General features: G+C 42.3%; 1 protein-coding gene across 1 annotated transcript in view; it reads left to right on the top strand.

The window, feature by feature from the left end:
• COL8A1 (collagen type VIII alpha 1 chain) overlaps positions 1-23244 on the top strand; it is a 223282-nt gene that overhangs the window by 105239 nt on the left and 94799 nt on the right. Inside the window, exon 2 of the mRNA XM_086934446.1 lies at positions 5974-6099. The gene's annotated coding sequence lies outside the window, so the exon portion shown is untranslated. The remainder of the gene's footprint in view (positions 1-5973; positions 6100-23244) is intronic.

The raw sequence follows: 23244 nt of genomic DNA, 5'->3' as shown, positions 1-23244 counted from the left end.
GTTATAAATAGTGGACATGAGCAATGGATTTCTGGCAGGCACCACGCACAGATAACTCTGGATAAATGTTCCTTTGATGGACCGGAGCTCCCTTTCCCTTACACGCGTTCCCAAACCGAGAGGGCGGGTTAGTCCAGATGTTTCCCCGGTATTCATCCGTTGACTCCATCTGCAAGGGGTTAAGTAGGGTAGCGGGTTATTTATGGATGCAGAGATGTCTCTGAAAGTTTCAAACTTTCGAAACTTGAAAGGATACCTAGGACTTTTTTTAGTGACGTTATTAGTTTATTTGTTCTCCTCTGTTCTGAGCCGATCACACCAACGCTTTAAATGTATCCCTTCAGAGCTTTTAAATAATCACTGTGGTCCTGTAGCATGCCTGGAGCATGACTGTATTTATCTCTGCTCCTGCTCCTCGTTGCTTCTTCATATTCTCCTTCTATTGTGGGATGTTTGATAGTGGACCACAAAATTGACTTGCTTTCTTTTAAGGAGGGGAGTGAGAAGACTTAGGGCCAGATGTAGGTAATCTACGTTTACCGATTCTAAAATATTGAATTTTACCGATTCAGTATTTTAGAATCGGTAAATGGTGTGTAGGTAAAAATTCGGTAAAATTTACCGTATCGGTAAGATTCGGTATTTAAGAGTCGGTATTTACCGATTCGGTAATTCCCATTCATTCCTATGGGCCTCCAGGCCCATAGGAATGAATTGGAAGCCATTCACTATTACCGATTCAGTAAATACCGAATCGGTAATAGGGGGCACATATTCAAGGGTGGCAGGGTGTCACATTGACACCCTGTTGCACCCCTGAATAGTGAATGTGTGCATGTGGCACACATACATGCCCTAAGGGCATGTATGTCTGCCACATGGCACTTCAAATTAAATTCAAAAGTGAATTTTTAAAAGAATTCGGTAATTACCACCAACTTGAAGTTCGTGGTGATTAATGAATTCTTACAGCACATAAGCACTCTTTAATGTGTTTTCTACATAGCATTTACCAAATCGGTAAATACAGATTCGGTATTTACCGAATCGTCACCTACATTGGAAGGGGCTAAATACCGGTCGATAACGGCCGAATTTCAGTAAATTACTGTGTTTCGGCCGTTACCGACCGGTATTGGGCTACCTACATCTGGCCCTAAGAGCCTTATTACAAGTTTAGCGGTCCACCTGCTGTGCCATCAGGAAAACCGCCAAGTCCGTTGAGTGCTCACCTGCCAGATTGCAACTAAAATCCATGGTGGGCAGGTGGTGCTGCAGTGGTCTCACGGCGGCAGCTGTATAAGGTTTATAGGTGAGCCTTAACCGCAGACACCGCCATGACAGCACGTACAGCACGTTCTTGCACTGTGTGGCTTTTTTTACTGTACAAAAGTGTTTGGTGAACGACTGCCATCGGTTTTGATGGCCATTGACCAAACTTTTCAAACGTTTTTGTTTTTCCACAACAAACCCTTAAAGCTGGAGTTTGTTTCAGGAAATGAAACTAATGACCCCCACACCTTATTGTTAAGTCATTATTTTTTCTATCCCGAAGCACCACTTTTTTCCTGGCGAGGACAGAAATGAAAAAAATTCATCACACTATCCACCTAATTAAGGCAGTGGGTGTAATGTCAGTCCTCTGATGACCCCGGCCCCATTAGGCTGTCAGAGGTAGTTCTCCATAGATGCAGACAATTGCAGCTACATCAATGGAAAACCTAAGCTCTGCCTATTCCTAAATGAAGCAGGCACACCAAGTGTTTGGCGAAAGGGTACCATCACATCTACAATGGAGTACCTGCCCACCAAAATATAAATTAGGCCCTTAGACAAATAGAAGTCAACTTTCATATGCTGCTGTGCTGGATTTATCACACCCTCTCACACTTTTCTGCTTTTCAGGAGAGACTAGCCAGTACTTTATTTTAACATTCTTCTGACTAGTTTGGCACTCACTTTGGGTTTTATGACATTAATCTGGTGACTTAGATGGTCACCATGTTGGCAGCAGTTTTGTCAGATGACAGGATTATCAAGTGGAAGCCTATTAAGTCTTAAAAACCCTTAACTCTTCCACATACAAGTAGTGGTGGTTCTAGTAATTCACCCTTTGTTTCTGCTAAACATTTTTTACAATTTCCATTTCAATATTGTCACATGCGTAGTAGATTTTTCGTAACCATTCCAGACACCCATCCTGTCTGGTGACATCTGTTGAGCAGTCAATCAGCCAATGCTCAAGACTCTCATTGGGTTGAGAATCCGGGTTAGTTACATGTCACCCTCCCACACATCCTCCCTAAATGAGAGCTTCCTTTCCTTTTCTGCTAAAAATACTAAAACAAGATGTTGTGTGAGGCAGAGGTTCATGTGACTCAGTTCAAGAAGGTAAAATTCAATAAGCACTTACTTAATGGAAACTAAAAACCCATTTCAAATTGTTTCTTGTTTAGAGAGTGAGGGGACACATTGGACAATAGTGTTGCTTTGCCTTCTTCAGTTTGCCTTATAAATTGTAAATGGAAAACAATACATGACAGCAACCTTGCCCAACCCTTACAGAGAACTAAAATAAACGGAAGCATCTTCTCTCAGCCCCCACCCATATCATGATGACGACAAGAAATGTTCCTAATATACCAAATAATCCTCAAAGCCTGTTGTAGGGCCAGCAAAATTCCTTTCTGCGCACAAGTGGATGTGAGCCTGAGTTTTTAGGCATTAGGTCACATTGAATGCCAGCATACTCTACCCTCACAAGACAAGTAGTTAGCCAGGTAAGATGACCAAGGGAATCTCTGACAGAATATCGACTGACATAATATCGACCTACAAAACATCGACGCTGGAATATCGACACCCTGTCTACAACATGGTAAGTACAAAAATATCGAAACCAAAATATAGATATTAAAAATATCGTAATTAAAAATATTGTGTTTTTTTTCTTTAAAAAAAAGTAAAATAAAGTAAATAATACTTATAAATAAAATAAACATATGTAAACATATTTAATAATGTTTAAAATTAATAAAAAACTACATATTGAATAATAAAACTAATTTAAAATAAACATAACATATAATATATACTTACTTAATAATACATTTTATTAATTATTTTAATTACTTAGAAATTATTAAAATATACTATAAATTACAAAAATAGCTACATACATAAAATAATAACAAATAAAAACAATTATATTTAATAAATAAAAATATATATATATATACTTTCAATATTTTTAAACTTAAATAAATACAACATAATCTAAAATAATACAAAAAATATTAAATACATAAATAAATAAAACTACTATTTAAAGTCCCCAAAAAACTACAGTAATGAAAACATTAGATAGCGTAGAATGTAAAATTAATATTCCCACTCCACAGAGTGCAACAGTAGGGAAAGCGTTGGATAGCGTAGGGGTAAAAATTACTATTCCCACTCCAGAGAGTGCAACAGCAGGGAAAGCGTTGGTTAGCGTAAGGGTAAAAATGACTATTCCCACTCCAGAGAGTGCAACAGTAGGGAAAGCGTTGGATAGCGTAGGAGTAAAAATTACTATTCCCACTCCAGAGAGTGCAACAGTAGGGAAAGCGTTGGATAGCGGGTGGGTACAAATTACTATTCCAACTCCATAGAGTGAAACAGTAGGGAATGCGTTGGATAGCGTAGGGGTAAAAATTACTATTCCAACTCCAGAGAGTGCAACAGTAGGGAAAGCGTTGGATAGCGTAGGGGTAAAAATTACTATTCCAACTCCAGAGGGTGCAACAGTAGGGAAAGCGTTGGGTAGCGTAGGGGTAAAAATTACTATTCCCACTCCAGAGAGTGCAACAGTAGAGAAAGCGTTGGATAGCGGGTGGGTACAAATTACTATTCCAACTCCATAGAGTGAAACAGTAGGGAAAACGTTGGATAGCGTAGGGGTAAAAATTACTATTTCCACTCCAGAGAGTGCAACAGTAGGGAAAGCGTTGGATAGCGGGTGGGTACAAATTACTATTCCAACTGCATAGAGTGAAACAGTAGGGAAAGCGTTGGAAAGTGCAGGGGTACAAATTACTATTCCAACTCCAGAGAGTGCAACAGTAGGGAAAGTGTTGGATAGCGTAGGGGTAAAAATTACTATTCCAACTCCAGAGAGTACAACAGTAGGGAAAGCGTTGGATAGCGTAGGGGTAAAAATTACTATTCCCACTCCAGAGAGTGCAACAGTAGGGAAGGCGTTGGATAGCGGGTGGGTAAAAATTACTATTCCCACTCCTGAGAGTGCAACAGTAGGGAAAGCGTTGGATAGCGTAGGGGTAAAAATTACTATTCCAACTCCAGAGGGTGCAACAGTAGGGAAAGCGTTGGATAGCGTAGGGGTAAAAATTACTATTCCAAATCCAGAGAGTGCAACAGTAGGGAAAGCGTTGGATAGCGCAGGGGTAAAAATTACTATTCCAACTCCATAGAGTGAAACAGTAGGGAAAACGTTGGATAGCGTACGGGTCAAAATTACTATTCACACTCCAGAGAGTGCAACAGTAGGGAAAGCGTTGGATAGCGTAGGATTTAAATATAACATACTTATAAATAATTTTTATATTTAAAATAATTTATAATTACATTTAAAAATAAATCTACATTTACAAACAATTATTAATTATTCAAAGCAATTACATTTGAATAATTAATTGACAATAAATTAACAACAAATACCAATAAATAATATTTAATAAATATTACTCACCAAATAATAAATATTAAACAATAAAATAGTTTTCATTACAAAAAATTATTATTTAAAATTAATTCACATTTAAAAATTATTAAACAATAAAATTATTTTTATAGCAAATAATACTTTTTATTAAACATTGATTACCAATTAATTACAAATATTTTCCTATTAATAAAAATAATTACCAATTAAAAATATTAATTGCCAATTAACAAAATTATTAACAAATTAAATAATTAATTACCAATTACAAAAATTATTTCCCAATTACCACCATTAAATAACAATTAAAAACATTAATTACCAATTAAAAAATAAATTATCAATTTAAATACTTAATTGCCAATTAATAATTAATTATAAATAAAATAATTATCCATAACAAAAAAATTGATAAATCATTAATTAATTACAATTAAATTACTTCCCACCCAATTCCCTATAAACCCACAACCCGCTACAGAAATAAAAACAAAAATTAATTAAAATTCATTTATAATTCCTAAAAATTACTAATTAATTTTCTATATTTAAATTACTTCCCACCCTATTCCCCTATAAACCCACAACCCGCTCCGGTACTAAAACATAAAATTTACTTAAAAATAACATTATTAATATATACAAATAATACACATATAATTGAAAAAAAATTAAATACTTAACAAAAACATATTACACATACATATTTAAATACATAAAAATAATACAAATATCGATATTAGTAACATCGAAATTAGTTACATCGATATATATGCTATCGATATTACTAACTTCGATATTACTTACATCAATATAAATTTGATATTACTTACCTTAGGGTCTATATTCTGTCCAACAATATTCTTGACATCGAAATTCTGTACCTTCGATATTTCCAACTCGATATTTGTGTAGGTCGACAATTAGGTATCGATATTTAGACTGTGTACCTGACCAAGGATCACCTGGGGTGTAAGTATCCAGTATGTTCCTTTCATAGAGCGTGGTGGTACCCGGGAGCGGTAGTAAATGGACATGAACATAGAAATGCCAATGAATCCCAATCGTATGACAATTCAGAAATTGTATTTTATATTGTAGGTGACTTCCCTCCTAGGCCTGAAAGGCAAGCAACTTTGAGTTATCTCCTCTGGTATCAAAACAACATGTATGATGAGCATTCCTCTTCATTGTGTCAAAACGCAGTTATGGCGACTTTGTCAAATTAACTAATTTTGTCTTTTTATTAGGCACTGATATGCAAATGACTGAAACCGTCGTGTCTACTTGAAAATTCCTTGAGTTCGAGGACTGGCCTTTTGGAAAAAAGGTGCACTGTTCGTTCCATTGTTCTACACTGCGGCCAAAGTTTTATTGTGAGTACTTACCATCGCCACTACAGGCAAATGTATAGTCTTGAATTATTCTGTGGTATCAGAAAAGTATTACATCTTGTACTGTTCAATGAATCTGAGGTATGCCAGGTACTCAATGATACGTAAGAATTCAAGGTAGTCACTACAACAAAGTCGCATGACCATTAGTTGGCACGAGAGAGCTGTTTCTCTCTATCAAACAGGGTTGAGAGCAGTGATGGAAAAAACACAAGAATACATAAAATGAACACTGTAAAGGGGCATAACTTCCAAGTAACTTGAATAGTTGGGAACTATGTAGCAAAAACTAAACTCAATATCTCGGTTCACCAGTGCAAATAAACAAATGAGTCTATGGCATCTCAAATGGCAGCGTGTCAACACAAATCTAAATAGGTAACGTGCTACACTGTGAATCGACAATAACATCTACCAAACAAGCATTTACAATGCAATGGTCTCTGCATTGTTAAAGTGAGAGCTATTGGCATTGCTCATGACATTATTTTTATTTATGTTTTTGTTTTTAAAATATAAATAAATGGCATTGTCATTTACAATGCCAATAGCTTAATCTATTGCATTTGCACCCACACAGAGCCACCCACACAAAGCCACCCACACACACATACAGAACCACCTACACAGTCATTCACATAGAGCCACCTACACACACACAGAGCCACCCACACAGAGCCACCCACACACACACACACATTGTTAAAAATATATATTGGGAGTGGGTGGAGGCTGAGGATCTAAAAAGCACAAAGTGGGGGTCTTTGACTAACCAATTCCTGGAACACAAGCCAACTAGGAAGTTAGAGCCCTTTTTGGATTATATTCAAATCTCAAGAGATAGATCCCTCTTTATGAAGAGGAGCTATGGTATACCCCCCCTTAAAAAGTTTATAGAGGGGTGGAAAGGAGCGAGGGATCATGACGTTACTTGTCCAGGCTGCCCATGCACGAAAGAATCTCTACCCCATTTTTTGTTCGCTTGTAAGGCTTACAAGCATCCTAGATCAAAATGGTTAAACCCTGTGTGTAGGGAGTTGGGTGTTAGAGATTTCAGAACTGCATTATGTATACTCTTAACTGATACAACATCTTTGTATATTGTCTGCGGGGTTGCAAAGTATCTTGCTAGCGCTTGGTTCATACGGACCAGGCTGTTAGGTAACACCAAAATTAATCTCCCACTACCTCTAGATATATGAATATTATTGAGAATACACCACAGGTTTTTGTAATTACCTTTTTAATTGTATATGGATTTTAACCCTTTTTAAGATGTAATGGATGTAATATCTTGTACACTGGCTTCATGTATATGGATTTTAACCCCTTTTAAGATGAAATGGATGTAATACTTGTACATTGGTTTTATGTTTAGTTTTGTAATGTTTGTACTTTTATGATATGAATATATCGAATAAAGTATTACAATAAGAAAAAACTTCAAGTGCAAAGTTAAGCTGATGGACTAATACCTGCAGTTGATGAAGCCTGACTTTTTGGACCAAGAGATATGATTCAATAGATTCCCTGAAGGCAGGCATTTTGCTCTGGAGAAGCCTACACACCCCTCCCACTGAGTCTATTTCTATACCAAGGAAAGAAATACAGGTAGTTGGGCCCTCGGTCTTGTCCTCAGCCAACGGTACCCCCAATACTTCCACCAGTTTGTGAAATCCCAGCAGGGTCTTCCCGCATGCTGGCTAGCTCAGGAGCCCCATGAACAAAAAGTAAGCTAGGTTATGCACCCCATCATCAGAGGCCACCAAGTCCCTGACTGCCCACTCCAGGAACCTACTAAAGGACTCAAACAAGGAGCATACTATGGCGCACCCCATGGGCATGCACAAGTCCACGTAAAATTTCTCTTCAAAAGGGAAACCCAGAAGGCGTGTGTCATCGGGATGTACCAGCATGAGGTGAAAAGTTATCTCTATCAGATTTGGCCATCAATGCCCCCGCCCTAGCTTCTGCAGCTTGGAGATCGCCTCATCAAAGGCAGTGTAATGCACTACACATAAATCCTGTTCCAGACCATTGTTGACAGAAAACCTGGGGGAAAAGTTGTGAATCAGCCGGGACTTGCCTGGCTCTTTCTTTGAGACCAGCCCTAATGGCAAGCAGACCAGAGCTGCACATGGAGGGGAATCAAAAGGACTGGCCACCCTCCCCGCCAGCACTTCCTTCTGTATCTTCTCCGTAGCAATCTCAGGTTGGCACATCACAGACATTTGATCATTGGGCGGCGCTGGAGTTGGAGCGGCATTAGAAGGGATGGAAAAACCATCCCTAAAACCATAGTGCAGAAGGTGAGCATTGTGGTTATTTTTGTATTTTCCGAGAAGGAGAGATAACACATGCAGGTGGACAGGTTACAGGAGCTTGGTTGGTATCGGGGGAGATTCAATGTACTTTGGCTTTGGGCTGCTCCATTGGTTTTCCAAGTTTTTTAAAATGCTTCATCTTGGGATGCCCTTGTGCTCCGCAGGATGAGCTTCTGCAAAGCACCTCTGTGCTTGAACTTGCATGCTGCTCTACTGTGGCATTCTTTCTTGTTGTACTGCCAGCAGGCAGACTTTTTGTCCCCAAACATCTTTTTGGCCCGCAAGGACTGAGAATATTTTGACAAGGAAGGAAACATGTTGAATTTGGAGTGCCAATTGTTAATCTCCCTTAAATCCCATGCTATCTCGGCCTAATCGCCTTCAGCTGCCTAAATTTGATGTTGTATTGTAACCAGGCTGAGCCCTGGAACTAGGACACAGCACTGTGTATTAAAGACATATAACCAAACAACTGGGGAGCCAAAGCAGGGAACTTTCCCATTAGGATAGCTGATTAAATGGAAAAACCTGTTACCCAGTTCTTCAGGGACAACTCAACCCAAACCTTCTTTAGATTCTGCTCACCCTCCTTCCCGGCTTTTGTCTTCCCCGGAAGCACAGCTGCATTTATTAAGTCAAAAACATCACAAAATTGACCTTTGTGGTTCTTTTCCCAAGTTTCTGCTGGCACATGCCATGCTATTGCCAAAAAAGGGGACAGAGGGTTTGAAGTTGAACCGAAAAGCATGGAATTGGCGGATAGTGTTGGCTGCCCTGTCCGCCAACCGTAGTGTGACCAGTGATCCGCTGGATGCGTCTTAACTTGGTTGGCTGCACCACTGTGTTCACCTCCCCCTGGAGTTACCATACTAGATGTAGATGCTGGCCCAGGCCCTACTACCAGTGCAGTTCAGAGTATAGGACAGGAAGTGGCAGCAACCGCAGTTCCAGTTGGAGGCTGCGGGTACAGAGCTACTGCTGCCGCCTGCACAAGTGTAGGGGCTGACCTGGCCAGAGAGACACCATCACCCTGGAATGCTGAGAAAATAACCATGTTCCTCTGGCCCACAGCCCCCACATGAGCAATATAATAGTGCTCAATGTAACTCTGCCCTCCCGCATGGGAAAAAGGCGATTGCCCCACTGACTAACCCTCCACTGTGGATGCAACCTGTGCCTGGGTACTGGTCTTTCTCCTTGGCGTAGGAAGGGTGTCCTCGTAGCATGCTGGTACTTTTCTCTGCTGCTTAGGGAGAGGCGCTGCCGGCTGCTGGTCCATGCCCCGGCCTTCAGACTCCATCTTGAGGGCCTAATCAATGCCATGAGATTTCGCTGCTTTCCAGATCTCCCTGAAGGAGCGAAGTTCTTCCAGCGTAGCAGGTCTATTCATGTTCAGGCTTGCACATTTTGGGGGTCATACTAAGTGGAAGAAAGAAAAGGCAGGTAAGGCGTGACATACCAAGACCTAAAAATCTTTAAACGACCAGCCTAACCCACTGGCTTGAGGTACCGTATGTGTGTGACTGTGCACACTCAAGTGACTGCCACCCCACCTGCCCGGTAGAATAACATAGATCATATGTTACTTATAGGGCAAAGGAGCACCAGAATATGTACTAGGGACCTCTTGATCTGCAGACAAGTGCTTTACCAGTGAGCCCACAAGAATATTGCACCACTGTTGCACTAGGCTGCTTAAGAAACAAATAGTGGGCTTGGCCAGTTAGCTGGGGATTAGAGCACTTCACCTTAGCACCTGATTACTATATTTCAGGTCAGATTCCTATATTGTTCTAGAGGCCAAGGATTCTCCTGCATTGGAACAGGGTGCGGCAGCATTTCACATCCCGCTTCAACCACTGATGCCGCCAGCGCCATGCCTGAAGGCGCCGGGGCCTTGCAGTCAGCAGTGACAGTGAGCAAAAGAGAGATGTCGGAGCTGCACTGGGCGAGACATACCAACTCATGAGTGAGATCACGGCTAGGCCAGCACCATTTCTATGCCTGTGAACAACATACAGCAGGAACGGCAAGCATCAAATGGAGACAGTAAAGCTAGAGAATGCTGGCATTGATACCGCTACCTCCTGCATGCACAGCACACCTGATGCATTGTAGCAAGTTCCCCTACCAGAAATTGTTTCTCCCCCATCACTGCCAAGGTTCCAGATTGCTATGTGTGATATTTTCATAATTTCAGTGTAATTATTAGTGACATTTCAAAGACTATGAGTGACACTTTCGCGCAAGCAAAATCAAGCAATGAAGACAAGTGAAACACATAGGACCTGAGCGACCAGCACTGACATTACTGAAGGCAAAGATGAGGGTGAGGACCCAGCATAAGGACCTCAGACTCCACGTCCTGCCCCTCACAGCACCAAATTGTTTTAACACTGACAAACACTCAAGGGTGGTTAGTGGCTGAAACAATTGTCATCATTTATCAATCAGCATGACTGGCGCATTGGCGACTCACACTGCAACAAGGGAGCTGGCTCCGGCCGCGAGCGAGGCACCCCCATGCCAATGTGCCTTAGACTTTGGTCCAGGCTGTCAGCTGTCCTCACTGAGTCCTGGCAGTTGGCACTGCAAACCGACAGTGACAGTCAGTCATGATTCTCCGTGACTGACCCATCCACTGCCCTAATTCTCTTGGCTGGCTCGGAAATTATAACTGAATGCTGCTGCGGCCTTAAATATAATAGCCCACACCAGAGCCCGGGTGGCCTTGATTATATTGGCCCATAGCAGAGTGCGGCATCCCAGCCGATCAAGTGCAAGCAACAGCACTGCGCCATGATTGTGGCGGGCTTCCTCACAAACAAACTCCCTTCTCTGGCAGCCAGCAGGATATGAGTAAGCCTGGGCGGAGTTTGCGGAATTCCAGTACGCGGAACTCTGCAAAGTGCAAAAAAAACTCCACCGAGCCACAAGGAGCACTGCAAGCAGCAGAGTGCATTAGATAAATGCCATTCGCTGTGATTTTCAGTACTGGGTGCTTCTCCACACTGTGCAATCATCACAAATGGCACCATTCACAGCGCAAGCGGGCGCTGATTCGTTTCTGCCACTCAAGTTGATTTTTTACTCAAGCGGCAGCTTTCTCAACGCGAACGGACGGTTTCTCAACACGAGGGGTCGCAAGCATAAGTGACCACTCACAATGAGAAATCTGACTGCTCGCATTTGGAAATATCGCCAGGAGCTTAATTTTCGGCGCACGCCAACTTAACGTTGATGATTGGAACAAATAAAAATCTCGCCGGGAGGTGGATTTTCCTCACTCTTGCTCACCAACTTGACATTGAGTGCGGATGAGGGAAAAAATCCTGCTACGCGAAAGCTCAGCGTAACGCAGAGGGCGGAAAACTCAGCAAACTCCACGAGTGGAGCAGAGTTCACTGCCCAGACTTAGACATGAGGTACCCAAGGGGCACCCTTCATAGTAACTATTGGGCACCGGCTTTGATGTCAGTGATGCTGATTGACTCAGAGCCACATGGCGCTGCGGGTGATACATTGTAGCAGAGAGCCTGCAGCTGCCAGGCCTTAGCACAGCTGGCAGCACCGCCCCAAGCCCACAGAAGCAGCGTGCCGGCGCAGGCAGACCACAGGCAGTGCCTGCAGACAACTGCAACACACAAGTTTGCCTCCCTTCATTGAGTGTGCACCTGAGACTGACAAGTCTATGCATTATGCCGGACAATGCATTTCAGTGCAGTGATGCGGAGCACCACACTGAAATGAGTTAGTCTTACGCCTGATGCATGGTACTTGGCAGTACTGATCCCCAACCCTGACACACAGGCTAAGGCAAAAAAATAAACATAAGAGAACATGCTGCAAATGGCGGGATTTACCAGCTCCCAGTTGTGGACACATACATCAGAACGCCTCACAAAACAGTCTTAAAGCATGAAACTATACAAAAAGAAAACAATGCAACAAAAAACGCTACATACTTGTGGTCCCCTCTACCGCACCCTTCATCCCTCCTCTAACAAACTCACCTTCACAGGGATGATGGGACGAGTGAAGCAGGAACAGCAGCGGCCGGTGAGCACAATTTCATTGAGTGTCACCAAGCGTGATGCAGAGGAAAAAGGGTCTGCTCCTATTGCACACCGCATTAATGCTTCCCGACCCGTGGTGCACCTGGATGACATCACGCCCCCGTATCACCACAAACAACGGGCTCCTATCCCAGGCTCTTGCCTATGACGTAACTAATGGCCCCCCTACCTCTAATTGCGGGGGGCGCCTACGCATTCTTATTAGTCTTGTAACTTTCATAAAATATCCTTTAAGTAGATGAGATAATTTATAGTAAAAACGTATTTCATCCTAAAAAATATTTCTCATGCCTTGGTCCATTTTTTTAATTTATTTTTAATTAAATGAAGCATCTCAATGTTAAAACTTGTTTATATGTCTGAAAAAATGCATTCAAATTAGTTTTAACAAATCCATCACTACTACGTTTTTCCTTTTGGTGTTCCCTCATTTTCTTTGACCTAGTCCCTTGTCTGTCTAACTTTCTGCCGTTCTCTTTCTGAACATATCTCTCTTTCTGTTTCTTTCTCTCATAACTTGCTCGTGCTCCCTTTTCGTCTCGCCTGAATCAAACACTGTGAACTCTATCTTTAGCATTGCACCGACACAGAGATAGTTTGATTCAAACATGGGAACGCCTACAAGACCCTAAGGCAATGGTGAACATGTGGCTGGTTACCTGCTTGGCTGAGGTCAATGTGACACATCCTACTGCTGATCTACTCATGATCTATCTAACATCTTCCCTTTGACTCCCCCTTCCTGGCAGTGGTTCAATCCACTTGGCTCAAGATGTCATTAGGTCTAAGACCAGCACTAGATCGTATGACAGTAGGCTCCATTTTCTGAGTGAGTTGCATGATATAGTGGGAGCTGAGGCCACACTGGCCCGGAGCCCTTTTTATTGAAATAATGGAATGTTACATTGCTGCCATAAACTATTTACCAGAGGGATACTGGACTGCAAAGTAATCCATGGTAAAGGACAAACATGTTCAACCCATTTCTTAGAAGTATTTTTTACTTTCCCCGGTTTTCATGGTAACAGGGAAAACCCGTTTCTCTCTTGTTCGTATGGGAGGGAACATTGCACAAACATGGCTGGCTTAAAGGAGCCCTATTTTCATCACCTCAGGCTTCCCGTAGTAGTTTCTCAGACATTCTATCGTCCGCATCCATCTTCACCGAAGGACATTGTGTTTGGAGAGCTGGCAGCAAAACAAGCAGTGTTGAATAAAAGGCGGGATCGGAAAGCTGGTGGAGCGAAGGCTTGATTTACTCAACCTTCAGAGGACAAAGTTCACAGCATTCAGCGAAAAAGCCTCTTGGAATGTGAAGACTTCAGGGCTTGGGAAGAAATGGCTAGCTCTAGGTTAAATGATTTACGATGGATGTACGTCATGTACGTGCATGTTTACGGAGACAGAGAATGTTAAATACGAATGCAGATAGTGCAGTTATTTAGGCAATTGTCCCTCTAAAAATATGTATTCGCTGGTCATGGCAGTAAGTTTGACCTTTAACCTTATATTTACATCCTGTGCAATCCCTTTTCAAGACTTTCTTTTCTATTGGGTTTTCACGCGGTCAAGCACATACATATGGGCTTTGAATGGTGGGCACACTGAAGGAATTCCTTAAAAAAAAAAGCTTAAAAGGCAAGAATCCACTTAGGAATTTCTAGATGTTTTTCCCTTCCTCAGCACCACTAACCATTCCCGAACAAAATTACCCAAAAAACCTCGAACTTTGTCCTGCCTCACCCTTAATTTGACAATGTAGGCAGAGGCTTGGTGTGAATTTCAAAAGGGAGCTTGTTTCGCTGGATAGAGTTTTAATGCACATAATTATGGCCCTCTGATATTTACCCAAAAGCATATTTCCTCCCAGCTGGTTAACACAGACGTGCAGAGCTAGGCGAGTCTGAAAGTGGCCGGTAATATATACTTCCCATTTCTGACAAAACTTTCTATGTGTTAATCCAGTCATGCTTTCAAAAACACCTTCGAAGGATCTGACAGGCGTTTCCTTTACCGTGAACATAACCACGAGAATTGCCCAGTCATTCGCTCCCTACCTCAAGAAGACCAGAAATGAATATCCCAGAAGCATGTAATTAGAAACAGGATGAAGACATAGATTCGATACGTTCCTCCTTACGCAGTGAACATAAGCCTGAATTGGTGTTAGAAGATGCAGAACATGCAAAAAAATTTGTGAGTGAGCATTTTCTCAAAATGGCATTGACAGCAGTTTCGCCTATAATGTGTTACTTTGAAGCTATCTACCTAAGCAAGGAACCATTTCCCAGCAGGGCTCACTCCTGAATGGAAATCAAGGGCAGTGCTTGGCAGATGTGTTCTACACCTGAAGTGTATCTTTGGTTTTGAAGTCCACTGATGAAGGGGCAATCCTCAAACACCACTTAGCCCTAAAGGTTCTTTTAAGCAGTTGCCCCCACAAGAGCATTCTCCAGTACTTTACATGTGAACTCAGTCCCAGATTTACTGCAATGTTGAGTGGACACACAATTAATGCATATAAATGTTAAATGATACATAAGATATCAATCAATTTTCGTACGCAAAACGATGTTTGTGCTTAACGTTGTTGTGAGTAAGTATGAGCGGAAAATCCGTTCCGCTCGCGGATTTTGCGAATTTTCGGTAAATTCGCGATCCGCGAACTCCCGCGAATTTACCGAGAATTCGCAAATCCGCGAGCGGCGGATTATTCCGGGGGCAAAAGTTGAAGCCTGGCCTGTTGTAACTATTTTACGATGGCGCCGGCAAGCTGCCAGCGCCATCCTAAAATAGTTACTAAGTTAGCTTCAACAGGAAGCTCTAATAGATAAAATAAGGCAGGTGCTCGCACCTGCTTTATTTTATCTATTAGAGCTTCCTGTTGAAGCTAATTTAGTAAGTATTTTAGGATGGCGCTGGCAGCTTGCTGGCGCCATCGTAAAATAGTTACAACATGCCCTTCCTGTGACTCATTCATCAGCCCAAAAACAATCGTGAGCGTCGTCGAGGCAGGTGTGCCTTCTTCCCAAATCTACCGTGGAAAATCAGCTGTGATGCTGGATAGAGGCTTTTGCATCCTTGACTTTCACGAGCGCAATACCCGTGCTGTTCCTGTGACCAGGAGCTTCTTTCTCTTCATCTGCTGAACTGATCTTTCTCTGACCTTTTATACACACAAGAGGCATGTGAACTCGCATTGAAGCCCCGCACGTTTGGTCCCGCTCACACACTCGCGCTGTGCACCGTCTTCCCGCCATTTACCCACTATGATGGACAGCTCACTCAGGGACCCCTGCGCCCTTCGGGGCGATTGCATAGTAACACACACATGGTCGCTCGAACTAGTTGAAGCTCAAATTCAGTGACTCATTCATTAGCCCAAAAACAATCGTGAGCGTCGTCGATGCTGGGCAGGTGTGCCTTCATCCCAAATCTACCGTGGAACATCAGCTGTGATGCTGGATAGAGGCCTTTGCATCCTTGACTTTCACGAGCACAATAGCGCTAAATGAAAAACTAGAGCAAACAGTGGGCATATGAAAACGTTATCACATTTTTAGGCATAATGCATGTAATATTTACATAATTTAAATGAAAGTAGCACATATTATCCAATTTACCACTGTCAGAACCTCTTTCAGAGGGCCGCAGAGCACTATGGGGGCTGAGGCATTTTAATCCTGAAGTCCCATGGTCTGACCTACTCTGGGTCCTGGGCAACTGGGCCAAGAACCCCTTCTAGATACAGGTTAGTGAACACGACTCAAAGTGCACACAATAATGTCAATGAATCAATGTCCAATCAAATACTTGCTTTTATATGAAAAAGTATTTTATTTCTGACTCTACAAATTCAAAGACATAACACTCATAAGCAACAACACAATCCCCTTGAGGTCAAGGCTCTAGTATTTATCTGGAAAATCCCTCTCCCACACTCCTCCTTGTAATGTGTTCGGGGTTATTCCCTATTCACTGATAGCTACACCCAGGGAATTTCTAATAGTAGGCCTTACTCAAAAGTCCTTTTTGACTCTTACAAAATGGTCAAAAGTGTCTATGGTGCCACAGCATCTTCAGCAGCCTGTCCACAGGGGCCCGACAGGCCAGTTTCACTTACTTACTTAATAAATCTTTATTTAGGCACAAGGCCATAAAAGAATAAATAGTAATAATATAATAAATATAAGAATAATACAGTTTGCAGAGAATTCCAAGGCCAGTTTACTCCAGCAGCACATAAGCGTTCAGTGTTTTAGCAGGTGCCCTGACCATGGTTACTTGAAGCTCTGGTCCTGGTCGGAGGAATCGGGGTGCTCGCAGTACACACAGCAGCACCCGGCAGATATGGTTTTAAAAATGTCCTGTGGGTGCCCCTTATGTAAATATTTGCCTCCATTGCTAGGACCAGCATTTTGCCATGGTGGCCTCTTTTGCCCAAACATTACATACAATATGGCAGTGCCATCATTTTCCTAATACTGCTTCTCTTGCACTATGGAGATCCCTTATCACACAGGTTGACACATGGCACATCCCCTAATCCCTGTCGTCTAAGAACAACAGTGGTCCCCAAGAGTATATAAATTCAAAATCAGATAAACAATAGTCCACAATGGGAGCTATATTGGCCACTGTCCAGCCGGACAGGGTAGTTTATTTTTTACAATGAAACAAATACTGGGGTGTGGAAGGGCACAATCCTGTACCGTTTTCAGGGACAAACAGGGGGAGTTTTTAGGCAAGAAGGAGCATGATTGGCCACTTGTAATTCAGTAGACATTGAAAGTAGTGCCAATAAAAGTGCTAGACACAGCGTAAATCAGACATAATAGTAGGGCTGTGAAAACACTTAAAACAAGTCGACGTTTCGATCCCATATGCTCAACGTTGCGGGACCATCATCAGGACTAACAATACATACATTTGCTTGCCTGGTATAAAAAGTTAAACACACAACCGCCTAATAGGAACAAAGAATAAGGAGGGTTGGGAAACAAAAGAAAGAAAAAATAAAATAATAAATATGCATGAACCCACTTAATTGTACTCTGAAAAAACTGACAATGCACTGTAATCGGAACCGACTTATCGTGTTCGTTAAATCCATGCAAGTGGTATCATTAGCCTTGGAACACGTGATTGTTGCAGTACGTGTCTATAGCCTTGAGTCATACGAGTGGTGAGGTACGTGACATGTGTATGTGAGAGATAATACTTCACTTTGGTTCCTGGGATCAACAAAATTTATTAGAATTACATAAATATTACTAAGTCACTTTCACACAGCGTCCGCATTTATTCAGCATTTGGGGGCACTCATGACCGCTTTTGTATCATGCATATTCGTGCTCACACATTAACCACCTCTTAGAGTGACCACTTACCCATATGGGTCGGGGGGTTTCAGGGAATTTTAATAAATTGAGATAGGTCCTCGTTTTGATATTCGCCTGAATGGTGGGGGATGACAAATTATAAGCAATTTATGAGCGCTGCGGGTTCATTTGCATTAGATTCAAAGATCATGTGCAGCAGCAAAGGCTATTACCTGTTTGGTACGGGTCGTTCCGTTATGTCCACCTCATTTCCGTTAGGGCAGAATTTTCTATGGGATAAATAATTACAGGGGCTGCTATCAGTCAGGGGTTTTGCAACTAAGACCGTAGTTTTTTTTAAAAAAGGGGGGAAGGCGAGCTTACCTTGCGGAGGGGATTGGCCTGTTAGGTCCGGTAATACTCAAAACGAGTCTGCAATAAAAACTCAGTTTCAGTGTAAGAATGCGGGGGGCCAGCATAGCGTTAATCGCCAATCGCTCAATCTGCTTACCAGTGGGAGGCAGTGCCTCCGTAGTGTCTGAGGTCCCTGGGTGCTCTGCCGAGTCGCAGTCACTGGGGCCAGACGGTCAAGACGCTTGATAAGCGTGCAACATAAGAAATGGAGAAAGGACAAGACGCACATGGGCGCCATCTTGGAGTGGGGTAATGATCATTGGAGTATGCTGCAGCGGGGGTTGTGAGCGTGAAATTGTGCAAAAGTGACTAAAGTTATCGGCGCAGTGATAGAGTGATTAAAAGTTTAAACATAAGATATTTACATGAAGTACAATTCATTAATTTTCATATGTAAAGATTTAGTGGCCAGTAGGGCAAACTCATTTTCTCATTCATAAATACATAATCTCCAGTCCATTGAGATTTTGAGAGTTCAGAATTTTCAAATTACAATAATGTTGTCCAGTCCTCAGCGCGATTTAGACCATCGCGGATAGTGTTAAATTGAATCATAATCCTCAGCTCCTCTCTGTTAAGCATCTGAGTCAGGTTGTCGCCTCTTGGTGGTGGTTTGACGACTTTCAAAACAGTCCATTTGACGTCATTCTCATTGTGCCCTGCTTCATTATAGTGATCCACGAGTGGTGCATTGACGGTATGGCACCTGATTTTACTCCGATGTTGGCAGACGCGGGTCTTCACTTTCTGTGTGGTCTGCCCTACATACATTTTAGGACAAGGACATTCAATGGCGTAAATCACGTTCTGCGTGTTACAGTTTGACAATGACCGTCTCTCATACGTGATACTATTGTGGGTGAAATCTTTACCCTCCACCGTGAAGTCGCAGACGTTACAACCACCACACTTAACATGTCCTATAATAGGGGGCAGTCCCCACAGTAGGTCAATAGTGGGATTTTGGGCTGGGGATGGTAATGCCGCTCTTACAAGATGGTCCCTTAAATTTTTACTCTTTTTGAAAGCAAAAAGTGGTTTTTCAATAGTTAGGGTACCTACATTTAGCGTTGGCCAATGTTTTAGGACTTACTTCCTAATTTTGTTGGAGATAGGTGAGAAGGTTGTTACACATGCAACAATCTCTTTCTGGGTTTTATCCTTAGGGGATAGTAGCACCTCCCTTGGACAATACCATCCCCTAATCCCTGCACTGGAATGATTGTTTATTGTACCTCACTGGGTAGAGGTGATCATTGAAACTGGTTGTTATTAAAGGCTTAGGCTTGCTATCCTCCTTTACAATGTAATAAATAAAAATACATTTTTTTTATCAGGCTCTCGAAAAAGACAACATTGTTCATGACAACAGTTCAGTGCAAATTATGTACAAATAAAACAAAGTCATACAAAAACTTGCGGTCTTTTTGATTTTGTACTCAGGGTGTCATGTAGTTCCTAATAATACATAAGATCTACATGTTTAGACAACATAAACTTACAGTATTGGTGTCAAGTTTGATTCCAGATACCCCCAAAGGATATATTAGCCTTTAGACTAGCTAGCTTACAGTGCCACTGTAAGTCCCCTAACCTTACCAAGGAGACAATAGTTTTTGGCAACTATTGAACATGACAACCCTTGATCATTCAGGGATCATGGAAACTATACACTACTTTTCGCTCAGTCACTCGTGCTCACTTGGTCTCGGAGAGATACACAGAATAAATGATGAGGACGTTTTCAATAAGTATTTATTGAACCGGCATCATTCTAGTATAAAACATGTTTGATGTGACAATCATTAGATAGAAACATATATATACGATTACCAGCACCAACAGAGTAAATAAAAGGTTGAATTCTACCATGGTGCTAAAACAGTGCATATATGCAGGTATATAGATACATGGCAGTAATCAAGCATACTCCTACTATTTTTCCCTATCTAAGTATACCTAGCATGTATGTGGGTGTAAAGCCAAGAATCCCCTAGGTAAGAGCCAACCCCATTACCTGATGGGAGAGAATGAAGGACTCCATCTTAGTCTCGAGTTGGACACCCCACAAGTGATGTTAGACCACTGCGTGCTGTAGTTTCTGCGTGCAGGAATCTCAGCGTCTTGTGTCAGCATGGAAGCTTCTCATCTGGTTGCCCAGTGAAGATGTGTTTCTTTTATACCCAAAAATAACCTTCAGTGGTTCTACCTAAATGTGTAATGGTACTGTGGGCCTGTCATCCAAGGATGACGACAGCTGTGACTTTTGTACAGAATTATTATACAAAAGATGGTAATCCTGCTGTGTATGTCCTGGGCAGGGGATTAAGATATGATTCTAAGAATCCTCATGCATAATAAATTAGGCTAGTTTTCAAAGAAAATCACACAGCATTTATTCACAACATAACCAGGCAAAAGTTCAGCGCCAGTGCCTTTATGGAGAGCAAGGGGGACAAATGTAGGTAAAAGGTCGAGCAGCTACCTAGGCCTTCATATATGGGTACACTGGGGCTCATAACAAGGGCATTTATGACGTGCAAACCACACTTAGTTAAAAGTTAACCCCTTCCAGGCTGATGACGAGCTGGGCTCGTCATGGCGTAGCCTCCTCGCACGCTGATGACGAGCCCAGCTCGTCACCAAAAGAGCGATTTCGAAAATCTCAGCGCAGGAGCGGAATTCCGCTAGCGCGCATGAGGTTCAGGATAAGAACAGAAATAGCAAGTTAGAAGGTAGAAAGAAATGGCAGAGGAACAGTCACTTCTTGTGGTCTGTGAAGGATGAATAGTGTGGGGGAAGGGTTTAATGGTCAGTTTGTTCAAAGAAGATATTCTGCCAGTATTGGTCAGGGAGATGTGTGGACATCCTGAGGAGATGCTTTTGATGGGATAAACAAAGTTTTTTTATGGCAAAAGCATTGCTCAGGCTGCTCAACACACAAAAAAATTGGTTTACATCTTCAAGACTATTTTGCTAGCCCCAATTTTACACTTCAAGCATGGGCCAAGAGCATGTTTCTGTGGCCAGTCTTTTCTGCAGTAGCTTAGAAGTAACTTCTAAAGAAACCGGGGTGCATATTTATTTATTTATTTATTAAAAGCATTTATAGAGCGCGAACGAAGGCCCGTGGGCATCTCGGCGCTAAGAGAATATCTGCAGTGTTTAACCATCAGAGGGGAGCTAGAGTTTACAGATTAAAAAGCCAGGTCTTAAGTTGCTTTCGAAAAGACCAAAGTGAGGGGCTTGTTTTAATCGAGTGCGGCACGGTGTTCCATAGTTTGGGTGCTGCTACAAGAAATCTTCTGTCACCCCATAAGACAGATTTGGTACGGGGTACCACCAGTTCATGTGAACTGGAGGAGCGTAGTGTTCTAGAGGGACTGTAGGGAATAAGATTTTGAGTAAAAAAGGCTGGTCCCACGTTGCGTAGAGCCTTATACACTATGCAGAGGGCCTTAAATTTGATTCTATTTCTAACAGGAAGCCAGTGTATCTTTCTAATAGTTTCTGACCCAAATTGATGTTTAGAGATTCTTCCAAGGAGCCTGGCGGCTGCGTTTTGGATAATTTGCATTTTGTATAGCACTCTTTCTTGGGCACTTAGAAACAGTGCATTACAATAATCTAATGTAGACAATACCAAGGAGCTCACCAAGGTTTTTCCAGCTGTCTCAGGAAGAAATGGCAAGATTTTTTTAATCAGCCGTAGTTTGTGAAAGGCCGAAGAGGAGATCTGATTTGCGTGAGGAAGGAAAGTAAGACGGTTGTCGAACATGACACCCAGATTCCTCACCTTACTGACCGGAGCCGGTGGATGGCTCAATGATAGCGGCCGCCAAAGGGAGGACCATTCCGGGGTCAAATTTCTGAAAATGATCACTTCCGACTTGTCGGAGTTTAATTTCAGACAGTTGGAGACCATCCAATTCCCTATTGCCAGCATGCCCAGATTAAAGTTATTAGCTATTTTATGCCCATCATACTTGATGGCGAGGACCAGCTGGGTGTCATCTGCGTAGGATGTAAGGCTCATCCCATGTGCCCGAATGACATTGGCAAGGTCCGACACATAAATGTTAAATAGTGTCGGACTAAGAGATGAGCCTTGAGGGACTCCACATGGCAGTGACAAGGAGGGTGAGTGAAAAGATCCAATAGTGACCACCTGGGACCTGTCCGCCAGAAAGGATGCAAGAATTTTCTTGGCATTATGTTGGATACCCATGCTTTCGACACGGTCGACCAAGGTGGTATGGTCGACCGTGTCGAAGGCCGCCAATAGGTCAAGCAGTATCAGGACTGCTGTTCCTCCAGCATCACGGATAGATCTTATATCGTCCGCCGCTTTAACCAAGGCTGTCTCCGTTCCGTGGTATTGGCGAAAGCCAAACTGAGATTCATCCAGTAGATTATGTTCCTCGATGAAGGCTGATAGTTGAAGATTCATAGCTTTTTTGACTATTTTCGCCAAGACTGGGAGACTAGCGATAGGACGATAACTTTTTAGTTCTTCCATGTCGAGGTTTGGTTTTTTGAGCAATGGTTTAATAAGGGTCTTTTTTAGGACATCTGGATATATGCCTGTACTAAACATAGAATTACAGATTGCAGTCATAGCTGGGAGAACCACTTCAATGACCGGCAGCAAGACTTTCAGGGGACATGGGTCTAGTGCAGAGCCCGATTTGATAGATGATATGATGTTCCGGATCTGGGAGCTGGAGACATCTGCAAACTGCGAGAAAATGGGACCAGTGTAGGAGGCGGGTGGTTTAGTGGAGGTATTGGTGTTATTCGCGAAGACCCGATAAATGTCTTCAACTTTACTAAAAAAGAAATTGGATAGATCGTCGCAGAGTGATTGGGAGGGGGGAGGTGTCAGGTTGGGGGAATATCCAGCTAGCTGCTTGGTGGTTTCATATAGTGCTTTATTAGAGTTTTTTACTGATTCAATTCTCTCACAGTAGTACTTTTTCTTCGCCTCACTAA

Source organism: Lissotriton vulgaris, chromosome 8 (assembly GCF_964263255.1).
Source record: "Lissotriton vulgaris chromosome 8, aLisVul1.2, whole genome shotgun sequence".
Classification (NCBI taxonomy): domain Eukaryota; kingdom Metazoa; phylum Chordata; class Amphibia; order Caudata; family Salamandridae; genus Lissotriton; species Lissotriton vulgaris.
This window is presented reverse-complemented; position numbering and strand designations above follow the sequence as displayed.